Here is a 15,257-nt window from a genome sequence, read left to right as displayed (position 1 = left end):
ATCCCGTTGCGCCACAGCAGGAACTCCTTTTTAAAAAAAAGTCTGTAAAATTGTCCCCACAGTTTGAGTCGTAATAATATACACATAACTTCCTTAAAATCACACTGAGCCAAATAAACTGATAAAGGTGTTTCAGATCTTATTTAAATTAGACCTTTTCTACAAAATTTCACAGGTTAATTCTGTTATTGTACTAATCCAATGAAAAACATTTTAAATGTCAGTTCATAAGATTGTTTTTGAGAAATTTATCTTTAATATATTGTTTTATTTTCCAAATAAATACAATGAATAAACATTTTAAATATTCTTAATACTGATGCTTAGGTTGTTTTTTTAATGTAATACGTTTATAGAACTTTTATTAATGTCATCTATAGTGTTTTTTTACTTAATGATAACATTTTCCAGCGAGTCTTATAAATGTGATATAGTTAGGATGTTTGTTTTCTTGCTTGAAAAGCAAAACAGAATAAAGTCAGTAACAATAATTTACTTTCATGGGTATAATTGTAAGGATGTTGAAAACTTTGGAAGTGTTTTGTCTCTCCTGGGTAAACTAAAGCATAATATTTTATACTTTAGTATTTGTTTAAAAATATGGCAATATTTAATTTTTTGCCAGGAAGGCTTCCATGTTCAGTGCTGGTTCTCACTTTTCTTTATAGCCCATATCCCTATCTAGTAAAGGAATATCTCTGCAGCATTCTGCAAATTGTGGCAATCTAACCAAATTCACTCTTGTGTAGGAGTAAAGCACTCCCAATACTTAAAATTTGCAAAGAATTTTTTCACCGTGATAGAAAAATCTGCTCATCCACTTTGAGATGGAAAAATTGGTACTCTCAAATAATTAGTAAAAGTAATTTGGAAGATTACTGGGTGGCAGGTACAAATCTCAGGATTACACAGGTGGGCAAGAAATATTTGTTTTTCTATAAAAACTTAATTTCTATTTTTCACTTAATTTCTACTTTGATTACATAGCTTCCAGGTGGGTCCAATCCACCCCAAGCCCCGGCCCGCCCCGCCCCGCCCCCGGGAGTCACAGTGGGCGGGGCTGTGTTTTAACTCACCTGCTTCCGCGGCCGCCGGGCTGTTTTAACTCACCTGGGTCACTCCAGCTTTCCGGGCGGCGTGGGCCTCGAGCTACCCTTAGCTTCGGTTCTGAGTTAGTCTCCACGCCGGGGCGGTAGGAGGGGAACCCTCCACGCGTGGCCAGCTTTTCTCAGGAGGCTGTCAGCCCCGCCCACCCACCTCTCAGCTCCCGCGCTACTGGCGGCGCAGCTTCTAAGTGTCCGCTCCTCCGGTGAGACCGGGTCGGGAGACGCCCTCCTTGCCTGGCGCGGGCAGAGGGTCGCAAAGCAGGCTCTAGGGCCGGCAGAAATCCCAGTTAGACGACCCCACCGAGTTCCCCGGTCAGAGTGCTGCAGCTGAGCGAAGCGGCTGCTTGGGACGCCTACTCGGGCGCTGCAGGTATGAAGTCAGCCCAGGTCCCAGTGCTGGTTGTTGCCGGCACCTCGGCTCCTCTCAGCCACAGGCAGCTTCTCCGCGGGCAAACTCTGGGGGGCGAGCCTGGAGTAGGGGCTGCCGCAGAGCGACCCACGGTGCCGGGGAGCTGGCTGTGCCCCGCTCCCCCCGGGACCCGGAGGCTCGGGGGAGACGCCGTGCGGCGCTGCGCCGGCCTGCGGGAGGGGCCGTGTCGCGGGTGGAGCCGCTTCGCGGACCTTGCTCGGCCGTTTGTTGGGTCTCTGCCGTGCGGGGGGTGCTTCGGCCTCCCGCTCGCGTTCTAGGGTTGTCTCGGGGTGTCTTGTCCCCTGACTGGTCCTGGCCGTTCCTGTGAGCGTGAGCCAAGTCGGGGTGACCTATATGACGCCATCTTGTTGACGTCGCCCTGAAGCTCCACTTGGGGCCTCCGTGCGCTGGAGCAGACACTTGGCCTTAGTCATTCAAGGCTTTGGAGTTGCCTGGAACTGCAAGGAGAGAACCAAGAGAAAGCAGATAGGCTTGGGAGGATACCAATCGGCACGTGGTTTCACCCTTTTTTTCTCGGAGTGGCTCCTAAGTTGTAGGGGGCTTATACACTGCCAAGAATTGGGAGAGCGTTTTCAGAATCAGGTTCTGGTAGTTTTTTTCAGCCATCGGCCGAGATAACTCTTTGTCTCATTTGCCCTTTAATCGTTGGCCCAGAGCCATTCTTAGTTCTGTCCACAAGACCCGTTCAGATGGAGCAGCTTCTGTCTCTGCTCCTTCCAGGTCCCCCTGGAGCTCTTAGAATTGTTTTGCTGCCGCTTCATTTTTTTGCATCACGGAAACGGATTTTATCCAGTTCGCCATATATTTCTGCTACCGAATTAGGTCGCCTGGACCCCCACTTGGGCCCTAGACAGTCCAAGGCTCCCTGCCTGGGGCTAGCAGAGGAGATTCTTTTTCCGCTTGGGTTCTGGCAGCCAAGAAACCCCTAAGCTGTGATACTACCAGCGCAAGTTGTATTCAATGGCCGTAGGATGAAGAAGTGGGGATTTAGTTCGAAAATCGACTTCTCACCTGGGGGACAAAAGCATGATTTTAAGGGCAAGGTTGATGAGAGGGAGTCATATACATCGGTTTTCTGGGAATAGGTGGGTTTCTTTCTGGAACTGAGGTGCCACCTCTTTTCTGCCCCTATATGGTCCTTTGACATAGGGGTTGGAAGCAGGTCAAACCATCATGGTGAGGTCAGGCAGAGATCTTAGGATTACAATGAGATGGTAGTGAGCTGTCCCACTTTTGAAGCCGAACCAGGTTGCACCGGTTTTCCTGTGGATAGACAGTCTTGTTCCTGTGCTGTGAACACATCTAGAGGATATGGTTAGTTGTGAGTTTCTATAAGTTTACCTGAAGGGAGGAACAGGGGTATGGTTCTGGGGCCACAGCGTTGGTAATACTTCCGTGCGGGACCAGCTACATAATTTGCAGGGCCCAATGCAAATTGATGAATTCAATTTTGATACAGTTTAAATAGCACAGTTTTATTTTTTTAACATTTTATTTCAGGATTTTGGATTTACAGAGTTGGAAAAATAGTACAGAGAGTTTCCATACACCCTTCACCCAGCTTCCCCTAATGTTAATGGCTTTCTTAAATGTGATACAACTATCAAAACTCAGAAATTAACATTGGTACAATGCTATTAACTCCAGTCTTTATTTGTATTTCATCAGGTTTTCGGCCAAAGTTCTTTTCGCTTTCAGGAGTCAATCCAGGATGCCTATATTTCATTTTAATTCTCATGTCTCCTTAGTCTTCTCCCATCTTTGGCAGTCCTCAATCTTTGATTCTTTTTCCTGACCTTGACACTTTTGATCAATACTGGTCAGTCATTTTGTAGAATGTCTCTCAATTTAAGTTTGTCCAGTGTGTTCTCATGATTGGACTGATGCTATGCAATCTTGGGAGGAACACATGAGAGATAATGTTCTCTTCTCGGTATCACAGCCTTTTGAATTTTGCAGTGCAACAGTTACAAAAAGATTCGGCGATGTGCCCTAAATCATAGAGCTGCTAGTGCCAAAGCCAGGACTAGACCTCAAGTCTCACTTTTATGCTAGGGTTGTTAGTACAAACTTGTGCAGCCTTTCATGTGTTTTTCAATACTACTGAATTATTCAGTAGTTTCCTGCTAGGCTTGTGACTGCTGAGTCCTTGTTTGGCCCTTGCACAAATGGGGGAAAGGGGAGGTTGGGCGATCAACGGCCAGAAATCCTACAAGAAAAATAGTACAGTCGACTCTTCTTTAACAACACAAGGATTAGGGGCTCTGACCTTCTGCATAGTGGAAAATCCATGTATAATTTATATTGGCTCTTTCCATACCCAGTTCCTCTGCATGTACAGTTCTTCCAAATCTGAGATTCCATATCTATGGATTCAACCAGCCATGGATTATGTAGTACTGTAGTGTTTACTATTGGAAAAAATCCACATATAAGTGGATGCACACATTTCAAACCTGTGTTGTTTAAGGGCCAGCTCTAGTAGGAAATGCTGTGATATTGAGCACTTCCTCAGTGTCTCTGCCACTTCATGGACAGCAGTGGTGATGGTCCCCAGTTAGTGAGCCCCAGCTGTGTGCCAGGTCTCAACACAGCATCACCACCTCCCCCTTCTAGAATCTCTGCTTTGCAGAAGAGAAGCTGAGAACCACATGTCCTAGAACCTCTGTCTCAGTGTGATTCCCGTGAATGAAACTTGCATGAAATTTGAAGGCAGAAGAAAAAGCCATTTTTCTCCACAATTGAAACACCTGAGCCGACTGAGCTTCACAGACGTTTCCTAGAGAACTCATGAGAGTCACAGACTTCACTGCTGCAGATAGGTTGGGGTACAGTGGAAAGAGGGGTTTCAGAGATTCTTTAGCAACTTCCTAATAATCTCTTGAGAATTTTCCACCTTGGGATTTTGGACCACCTTCAAGCTGAGGTCTCCAGTGTCTGTTTCTTAGATCTTTGGTGGCACCGTCTTTGACCTTGTCTTTCGTACCTCTTTTTGTAAAACCACTAATTCCTGAGCTTTCTAAAGGCAAAGATTGTGTTATTCATGCCCAACACAGTGGTCTGGAAGTAGCAGGTGCCCAATAAACAAAGACATTCCTCATTCACCTTGTCTGACCATGCCTGAAATTCTACCATTAGTTTGGCTTGAGCCTAATTTGATCTTTCCCCTTGTTACAATATAAGTTCTCTTTGTTCATCTTCTGTGCCTTCATGTAACTGAACTTGTTAAATCCATTCATCAGAGTTGGTTTGATTTGGAGTGTGAGGTTACATTAGGACTTGTTAGTCTTGAGAGAGATTTCTACACAAAGATGCGTAGTAAGGATTGCAGCATCCTCTGTAATAGAATAAAAAATTAGGAACAATGTGTTAAAGAATAATTTTTTAGGAGTTCCTGTCGTGGCGCAGTGGTTAACGAATCTGACTAGGAACCATGAGGTTGCGGGTTCGGTCCCTGCCCTTGCTCAGTGGGTTAACGATCCGGCGTTGCCGTGAGCTGTGGTGTAGGTTGCAGACGCGGCTCGGATCCCGCGTTGCTGTGGCTCTGGCGTAGGCCGGCGGCTACAGCTCCGATTGGACCCCTAGCCTGGGAACCTCCATATGCCGCGGAAGCGGCCCAAAGAAATAGCAAAAAGACAGAAAGAAAAAAAAAAGAATAATTTTTTAAAAAGGTAAAATATGCTTCTCCTGCAGACATAAAAGGAACACGTTAGAGATTTTAGTTAACTCATTACTAACGAGGAAATGTGTAAGATGTCACAATCATTTTAAAGGACAATCCAAAGAATAGATACATTTATAGATTAGGAATATTAAAATTATAGTGCAAATGGAGACAAAATTGGCTTATGCCATAGCCGAAGAGGATAGTCAATTGAAGCTTCACCAGACAATTTATTTGCACGTTTGTAGATAAGAATCGTTTTGCATTGCTGTCAGTTACTTAAAGTTGACAAGTGGAAAATCAGAATCAGATAACCAAGAGCAATGTGCTCTAAAAAATGTATAGTTTTCCACTGAAGCACAGATTTTTTTTCCCCCCATGAGTGTAAATATCCATTGATAGAGAACTGGTATTACAATGGGAAAATATGCATCCACTAAAAAGAATGTAGCAGATATATTTAAGTGAAAAGCAAACCCTAGATTGAAAATATTCACAGTACATAGGTCTGATAGAGGACTTATATCCATTATATATTAAAAATTATATAAATCAATAACAAAATGATGAACAACCCAATTTTAAAATGGGCAAAATTTGGAGTTCCCGTTGTGGCTCAGTGGGTTAAGAACCCGACATAGTGTTCGTGAGGAGGTGGGTTTGATCCCTTGACTCGCAGAGTGCGTTAAGAATCCAGTGTTGCCACAAGCCATGCCATAGGCTGCCTACGCAGCTCAGATCCAGTGTTGCCATGGCTGTGGCATAGGCCTTCAGCTGCAGCTCCAATTTGACCCCAGCCCAGGAACTTCCATATGTCACAGGTGTGGCCATAAAAAGAGAAGAAAAAAATGGGCAAAATGCTTTTTAAATTTTTTTTAAAAATGAAAAAAAAATTTTTTTTTTCTTTTTGGCTGCCCCACGCACAGCATATGGAGTTCCTGGGCCAGGGATCAGGTCCAAGCCACAGTTGCAGCCTATGCCATGGCAACAGCAGGTCCTTAACTGGTGGTCAGGCTAGTGAGTGAATCTGTGTCCAGAAATGCTGCCAATCCTGTCTCACCGCAGTGGGAACTCCTGGGCAAAGCTCTTGAATGGGCACTTTGTAAAAGAAGATACAGGAATGGCCAATGAACACATGCAAAAGTGCCCAATATCATTGGTTATCAGGAAAATGCAAGTTAAAACTGGAAGGTGATAGCAGCACCCATCTAAAGGACTGACAGTACAAAGTACTGGCGAGGACTGCAACCACTGGAACTCCATACACTGTTGGTAGGAGTATAAAATGGCACAGTCACTGTCGAAAAATGTTCGGTAGCCTCTAATAAAATTAAACATGCACTATCACCCAACAATTAAAAGTATATTCTCAAGGAAAAAGAGTGCCGTGCCCGCAGAAAGGTTTCTAAAAGAATGTTCATAGTAACTTCATGCATAAGAACCCCAGGCTGGAAATGACCTCAGTTGTGGTGGGAGCACCATTCCACCAATGGTTACTTGTGGAATGGACGGGCAATGGGGGCCTCCTGTACAGCACAGGGAACTGTTGATGCTTGAGTCATTTTGCTGTACAACAGAAATTGAAGAAACATTGCAAATCAACTATATTTTAATAAAAAAAATACTAAAAACAAAACAAAAAACCCCCAAACCCATAAAACTACCAATATGTGCAAAAACATGGATAAATCTCAAAGGTATTATGTTGCATAAGAGAATCCAGACATGGAAAAATAGCTACTATATGAGCCCATGAATGTGAAGTTTAACAGGCAAAACTAAGGCTCGGTGTTAGAAGTCTGAGCAGTGGTTCACTCTGTGGGGGGTGGTATTGACTGGAACAGGCATGAGAATTCTTCTGGCCTGATAGAAATGTTCTGCATATTGATCTGAATGGAAGTTGCAAGAGGAAGTATATGTGTAAAAGGTCCTTAAGCGTGCTTATGTGCATTTATTGTATATAAGTTCTATCTCAACAGAGTACTATCGAAAAGAAGAATGTGATCCATCTAGATAAATTGATTTGAAATTTGTGTCCTGACTCACAAAGAGATATCTCTTAAGTTCAGACAAATCACAAAAAAGTAAATGTAATACAATTCCATTTTCAGTATTAAAAACCACTTATGGAGTTTTCGTTGTGGCGCAGTGGAAACGAATCTGACTAGCATCCATGAGGATGTGGGTTCGATCCCTGGCCTCGCTCAGTGAGTTAAGGATCTGGTGTTGCCATGGGCTCTGGTGTAGGTCGCAGACGAGGCTCGGATCCCGTGTTGCTGTGGCTGTGGTGTAGGCTGTCACCTGTAGCTCCGATTGGACTCCTATCCTGGGAACCTCCATATGCCATGCCTACGGCCCTAAAAAAGAAAAAAAACCCAAACATTTATGTGTGGTTATGGGTAATATGTGAATGCATCACAAAAGATGGAAGATATTTGTCTGCATATTTACTGTGGTGATTCTGGGCAGTGGATAAAAATAGGTGTGGAGAGGCATTATTATTGAATAATTTACAATGTAAGTATATGCGTAATTAAAATAGACTGATTTTTATTCAAATAATATTCACAGACAATGGAATATGTGACCTAAAAGAAGAGTGCTGAAAGGGGCATTTATGCATTTGGACCAGGCTGGCTCTGAGATTGCAATTGGACATCCTTTGAGAAAAGTTTCCTTTGGCAAATAGTGGGATTTTTAGCAATAAATAAAGCCAGAGCAAAAGATCTGTGAATCCAGTCTAATGCAAAAACACAGTTGAGTTTTGGCCCTCTAGCATTGTGTCTTTCACACTGTAGGTCATTTCCTCCCAGTGGTGGTGAAGTCAGTTTAGTGAGTTGGGACTAGCACTTTAAAAAAAAATTAAATAGAAAATAGCAAAGGACAGTATTATTTTGGAAAATGTCTCAGTTTGGCATCTGTACTCTATTGAGGAACTGGGTTGCCATGTAAAATGTATTCGTTTTCAAGTCACAATCCAAAAATATTTGAAATCTGCTGGCTCTAGGAGTTTTAGCTCTGTTTTGCTTAGCTCACTGCATTGATGAGGACAGGGTGACTCGTTATCTCTTGCCCTGTTATTTGGAGAAATTTGAGGGACAGTCCATGGGAATGGGAATGACTTTCCCCCTCGGGCTACAAGGAGAGCACTAACCTCCCTTCAGGCAGAGTCACACTTGTCTCCTTCAGGAATGGCCTGTGCCTATCAGATCAGGCGTGGGAAGCAGGGGCTGGACCATGGTGGGTTGTGTTTAGTGGAATGAACTTCCTTGTCCTTACATTCTACCTGTCATGTGGCCCTTGAAATACTTGGTTTGTAATCCTTGAAATCCATGTTGTTGTTGTTTTTAAATCAAAAGTTATTTTAGATGTCTGTTAAAGGAAATGACATCTGCCAGCCTTCAAGATGTAGGCAATGGTAGGTTCCTTTTCATTTCCCAACTCAAACACAGGAAGAGTGATGTGTGTGTGTGTGTGTGTGTGTATAAGAGAAAGGGAGAGGGGAACATGTATATGCATTGCTCATGGTCCAGTATCTTATTCTTATCCCTTGATGGCCAGCTAAAGGCTCCAATTAACTGAGATATCTGAGTTGGACAGGACCATTCAAGCCCAGCTGGAGAAGGCACTTGTACATTTGCATCACTAACATATTGTTTTCCAAGAATATTGACACTTCAACTTTTTAATGGTACCACTTAAGTGAGTTTCCAAGTAAGTCTCTTTCTTAAAAGTGATGTTCCTGAAATAAAATGTACATTTTAGTGGATATCACTTTTCTCTATTAGCACTTGTATTTTCAACTCAATTGGTTTACCTAAGTGATGAATGATGTCTATTTAAGGAAGCTCTAATGCATTGATAAGTTTTTTCGCTGCCTGCCAATGCATTATCCTGTACTTATACTTACTTACTGGATTCCAAGAGTAATTATTGTTTAAACACCCTTTTAATCTGCCTTAAGAATACTAACAAGAAAAGCTGTTACCAAATTTACAAACTGTGGGCTTGAGAACAGAAGTGTCACATAGGCATACTTACCAGCTTCTCAGTTTTAAAAGCTTTAACCAATTTATAGACCTTAGCAGTGTATTTGCATATGCAGGTAGATATTCTAATGTGCAGTGAGTGTGATACACAAGGTTATAGGGTCTCGGGTCTGTTTGGGGTCTGTGGTGGAGGCAGAAGGAGTCAAGCTTTGTTAGTTACTCTTTTTTTTTTCTTTTTTTTTTTTGGAGTTCACCAAATAATGAAAGTAATGAAGGGGTTTCCAGGCAAGCAAATGTGGATTACCAAATGTGAGAATACACGGTATGTTCAGGGAACTGAATGTAGCTTCCTTTGGCTGAGGAGGAGGCATCTTGGAGTGAGGGCAGGTGAGCCTAGGAGGTGGGCAGATTGCAGGAAACCTGGTCTGCTTCTGTCAAGTAGTTTAGACTTTCTCTGTGAGCAGTGAAGATACATAGAAACTATTTTAAAAAGAAACACTTAACATGGAATCTTCACCCACATACAAAAGTAGAATGGGAGTTCCCTTCGTGGCTCAGCGGTTAATGAACCCGACTAGGATCCGTGAGGATGCAGGTTCGATCCCTGGCCTCACTCAATGGGTTAAGGATCTGGTGTTGCCGTGAGCTGTGCTGTAGGTCGCAGACATGGCTCGGATCCCAAGTTGCTCTGGCTGTGGAGTAGGTTGGCAGCTGTAGCTCCGAATCACCATCTAGCCTGGGAACGTCCATATGCTCCAGGTGCAGCCCCTGAAGTTGACTATTCCTGACCCTCTGTGCCAGTGCTGAATTTATAGCTTTCTCACAATGAAGGAGAACTTGAAGGGCAAGTCACGGGGTAATCTGTTGAGACTGTTTAAGCTCATCGAGACTCTCCTGAAGACTCTTTCCCAAAGTAGTGTTTCTGTACAGCTGATATGCCATGGCTTAGGAGGAAGACATTGTTTTTTTTTAAATTCAGGCTTGCATTGATGTCCTGTGGAAAAGGCGCTTCCAGCCGTGGTGAGGAGTGAAGTGGCACGGCCAGAGACCCAGCGAGAGGTGCTACTACCCGACCACCTCTCGGGCCACCTCAAACACCTTTGTTAGTTACTCTTAAAGACTGATCCTTTCTTTTCCTCAGATGAGCCTGTGTTCTCTCTAGGTTGGTACTCTAGAAAAATGGTTTTCGGGTTTCCCTTCGTGGCTCAGCAGTTAATGAACCCAACTAGGATCCATGAGGATGCAGGTTCGATCCCTGGCCTCGCTCAGTGGGTTAAGGATCCGGCACTGCTGTGGGCTGTGGTGTAGGTTGCAGATGTGGCTCAGATCTGGTGTTGCTGTGGCTGCGGCGTAGGCCAGTGGCTACAGCTCTGATTAGACCCCCTAGCCTGGGAACCTCCAGATGCCGCAAGTGTGGCCCTAAAATAGCAAAGGAAAAAAAAAAAGATAAAAAAGAAAAATGGTTTTCAACTTCATTCTGAGGAACCTCAAGGGTTTCACAAATATTTGATTAGAGTGTCCTTGAAAACAACATTAAAACATTTAAAGCTGTAGGAGTGTGGCACACTGGGATTGGCGGCATCCCTCCAGCACCAGGACACAGGTTTGATCCCCGGTCCAAACAGTGGGTTAAAGGATCTGACTCAGAGCTAGCTGCAGCATAGGTCACAACTGTGGCTTGGATCTGATCCCTGGCCCAAAACCCCGTATACCATGGGGCAGCCAAAAAAGAAAAAAAAATTTGAAGCTATAATTAATGCAATTATTGTTTATTTTCTTAGGGGTCATGATAGCATTATGGTGGTGCAGATTACATTATTTTTGGCAGGCGAATGAATAAGTATTTAGGAGATAAGTGATATAATGTCTTCAATCCTACTTTCAAATGGATAGCAAAAAGAAAAGGGAAAGATAAACTATGTTAAATTGCTGAGAATTATTGAATTTCATTGGGATTAGATGAATGTTTGTGGTGTTAGTCCTGTTAGTTTGACAATTTTCAAAGAAATTTGGGGAAATATATGTATAGCATATGTGTAAGTATGTATAGAGAAATGTGTGTATGTGTACACACACACATACATATATATGTTATAAAGATGTATATATAGAGAGAAAGAGTTAAAATGTAGCCAAATAAGGGTACTCGTATCCAGGTGTAGGCTACACGGATATGTGTCCTACCTTCAATGGGCTGAGATGCGGAGACAGATGTTTATGTGCAGATGCTTATGGAGCGCTGGCGTGCTCTTGTGGGAGAATGAAGGCAGTGGGATTCGGCAGGGGGAGGAGCCGGTCCCAACGAAGGCCTTAGCCCCAGTCGAGTGAGCCCTGCAGCTGGGATGGCAAGGGGGCAAGGCTTCATGGTGTCTCACCCACCAGTCTTTGGATGTGAGCTCTCTGGTGTTGCGGATGTGACTTGGGGTGAGGTGGCGCTCCTTGCCTGAGGGCAGGGCCCAGGCAGGGCCTGAGCTGAGCGCTGTTAGCCTCAGACCCAGCAGCTGAGGTATGGGCTGTCGGTGCTGGAGGGGAGGTGGGCCGGCGCACCGCCGTATCCACTACGCAGCTTTTCTTTCTGGCGCGTTAATTTGTTTATTGGAGTCACATTCTTACAGATGTGTCGTTACTTTGGAAGTTTACAGCCTTGTCATGTATTTTTGTTTTGTTGTTGGTTTTTTTTTCCTTCGGGAATTTGGGCCTCTGTATTGGTCCTCACATAAAAACACCATCCCATTCATGTGGGCTGCGCTCGATTCAGTGTCATCATCCCCACAGAAGGGAACTCGTAATGCTTCTCACTGTGTCGATACCATATTATATACAGCTGTAGGTTTTAGGTCGTCGTCTTTGTTCCTTTTCTTTCTTTCTTTCTTTTTGGGTAAGCTCCGAATGCTTCTTATGTGACTTAGAATTTATAAAATATATTTAGACAAAAAATACCACTTTTAAATCTGATTTATATATTGAAGATTCAAATATGATATATTTGGCACGAAAAGGAATTTGCCCCTTGAAAGCCATTAACCTACAATTTCTCTCCAGTATCTAGCCAAGGCAAGACAGTGATGGACTTCCAAATATGGAATATGGAGTTTGAAAACAATAAAAGATAAAAAGAAGAGGTTTGTGATGCCAAGCATAACTGGCATCTGACTTTGCTGAGCCTCTCCATCCTGCCTATAACTGAGCAAGAACACTTTGCCCCTTCTGTCTGCATTAGCCACTTTCTGGAACAAGGACAAGAAAGAACAAGGAAGTTCTTTTCTGGTTGTTATTTTAAGCACTTGTTTCCTTCTGACTTTCTTGTTTCCCTCATTGCCACAGTCTTTAATATGAACTTCATTTATTCAGACAAGGGGACAGTAGTATCCCACTGGAGAAGAAAAACGATAATCCTAGAAGCAGAGTCCACATGTTGTAAAGAACTCAAAGTCTCTTTTCCTGGGAATAAAGCCTTATTTATCTTAGAATGGATTTGGCTTTTTAAAACATGTACACAAAGCAGGAGGAGGAATGTAAATATAACCCCAAATCTCTACAAACCTATTTAAACTACAAAGTAGTGAAGCAAGATCTTAACTTCTTTCAGAAAAATAAAAGATCCTTTTGAACTATTTTCTATTGTCCTACCTGTCACTTCAAAGGAAGATTTGCCATCATCTTTAGAGCCTTTCTCTGGCCAAGGAAAGTGTGAGGATGCTGGAAGGTGTAATTTGAACTGGGTAACCCATGCACAAATGCCTACACTTTCCCCTGCATTTTCTCAGAGGACCATTATATGGAAGGAGCAACGAATGGCTGCAAATCATCTTGCCAAGAATCAAGGGCAGAAGAAATATTCCTGAATAATTTCCTCAAGAAATTGGGCAGTCTGGAGCAAGGCTTATTGATATCTGATCTTACAGAAAATGGGCAGGTTTGCCCAGACAAGGTCGCTGCTTTCATGGAAGGTCTCTCAAAAAACACCAGTCTGGGAGTTCCCGTCGTGGCTCAGTGGTTAACGAATCCGACTAGGAACCATGAGGTTGCAGGTTCGATCGCTGGCCTCGCTCAGTGGGTTAAGGATCTGGTGTTGCTGTGGCTCTGGCGTAGGCCAGTGGCTACAGCTCCGATTAGACCCTGAGCCTGGGAAGCTCCACATGCCTTGGGAGTGGCCCTAGCAAAGGCAAAAAGACAAAACAAAAACACCCCACCAGTCCCCGTTGAAAGTGGCAGTGATGTTGAGTGTTACAGTTCCCACCTGGAAACCCCTCTGCAGTCTCAAGGTGCCTTTGCAGAGTTGATCTGTGCAACTTTTTGGAGCACATGGAGGCAAATTATTTGTGACACCCATAATATGAAGAATGGTTAATCCCTCCCTGGCCCCATGTCCTTATCAAATTCCAACCTTAAATATTCTGCTCTTCTTTAGTACTGATTCTCACTCTGCAGTAGCCTAGTACAGCCCTTAGTCTGTGGTGTTCTATTGTAAATAAGGCCATTAGTACCCAGTTAGGCACGCTGGGGGTGCTCACTAAATATGTGTTCGTTCACTGGTTACATTTTACTATGAATTCCCTGCACTTCAGATGAGATTGGGCACATTCAGGGTGGTATGGCCGTAGACAAATGCTCTCCACTTGAGAAGATCAAAAACAAATGTTAACGACTCATTTATCTCTGACATTAAGCAGTAAGTAGAAACTGTGAGAAACATGGTGCAGTGTTTTTTGTTTTTTGTTTTTTTTTTTATGAAAAAGTATCTTAGTTTGGGTTCCTATAGAAGTAGATTCAAGTACACTTCATTTAATTGGGAGCTGAAGGAAAGACTGGAGTGGGCTGAGGAAATTAGAAAGACCTGGGAAGGAACTGCTACTGGAGCTGCTACTGGAGCCCACGCCTGCTGGGGATCTCTGGGAGGTTATGTAGGGGGTGTTTGTCAGAGTTCTCCCATTTGAGGGTGAGGAAGCTGAAGCACTTCATCTACCAAATCCTCTCAGTTATGGGTTGAGCACTGTTGGAGGAGCCTTAATTTCCTAGCACTTTCAGCCCACTGTCCTGATGGCAAAAATGAGGTTTATGCTGACGGGTTAGGGATGTGGGTGGGTGCTACAAAGATGCTTTTGGGTATCCAGAATAATATTCCAATATTTTTCAACACGGTCTGGCACTTCTGCCATCAAAGAATTGTTTTCTGGTGATAGGCAAGATGCTGGTTTCATTTATTTGGGTTTAATAACTAAGAATGATAATTTTTTTTTCAACTTCAAAGGTTTATTGTGAGGCTCAAGTGAATTAGTAGTATCTGTGAAAGTCAACAGAAATGGAAGATGGCAGTTGAAATGATTTGATTGTTTGCAGCTGTATAGAAAGAGGACCCAAGGAAAAATAGTAAATTGGAAAAGAAAACAGTTTTTTTTCATTTTATTATGTTTTAAGTGGTTTTGCTTCTGAACCCCCAAATGTGGATTTTCAAGTGATTTATTGTATGTAATGTTTTCTGATTCACCAGAAAGCCTTCTTGGAGTCTGACATGATATCAGTTTGGGACAGTTGCCCAGCTGTTCCTGACTTGGCCACATGAAGGCTCAGACCATCCCAGTCTCTCAACAAAAGAGAACCAACAGTATTAGCAGATCTGTATCAGCCGGAATGCAAGGTTAGTATTCTCTTCATAGTCAGCTTTAGAAATGGTTTCAAGATGCAGTATGATCTCAAGATGAATGTGTATCCTCTATTTGGTGAATGCAATATTCTGTGTATAAATATTAGATCAAGCTGTGATTTTGGTGTGGATTAAATCTTCACTATTTTTAATGTATATATTTTGTTTGCCTTATTCATAACTTTTTGAGAGAAATTAGCTAAAAATACCCTTTTATGATGATGGAGCTGTTGTAAAAATGTTGCTTTATATGTTTTTAAACTTCATTATTCAGTGCATGCAGGTTCAAAATTATTGTAGCTTCTTGGTAGATTGTTCTTTTTATCATCTAGTGAGGTCCTGCTTTATTCTTATTGTCTTCCCCCTTTAAATTCTGTTTTGCCTTATATTAATTTTGCTAGATAGATTTTTTAAATTGTTATTT

The 15,257-nt window shown here is 42.8% G+C and overlaps 1 protein-coding gene across 1 annotated transcript in view; it reads left to right on the top strand.

Annotated features, from left to right (window-relative positions):
- Positions 1-1,153: 1,153 nt before the first annotated feature.
- The window catches only part of RAI2 (retinoic acid induced 2), a 378,829-nt gene continuing 364,725 nt past the window's right edge, over positions 1,154-15,257 (top strand). The window contains exons 1-2 of the mRNA XM_047765171.1: positions 1,154-1,476; positions 14,681-14,827. The gene's annotated coding sequence lies outside the window, so the exon portion shown is untranslated. The remainder of the gene's footprint in view (positions 1,477-14,680; positions 14,828-15,257) is intronic.

The sequence above is a fragment of the Phacochoerus africanus genome, chromosome X, assembly GCF_016906955.1.
Source record: "Phacochoerus africanus isolate WHEZ1 chromosome X, ROS_Pafr_v1, whole genome shotgun sequence".
In the NCBI taxonomy this organism is placed as follows: Eukaryota; Metazoa; Chordata; class Mammalia; order Artiodactyla; family Suidae; genus Phacochoerus; species Phacochoerus africanus.
This window is presented reverse-complemented; position numbering and strand designations above follow the sequence as displayed.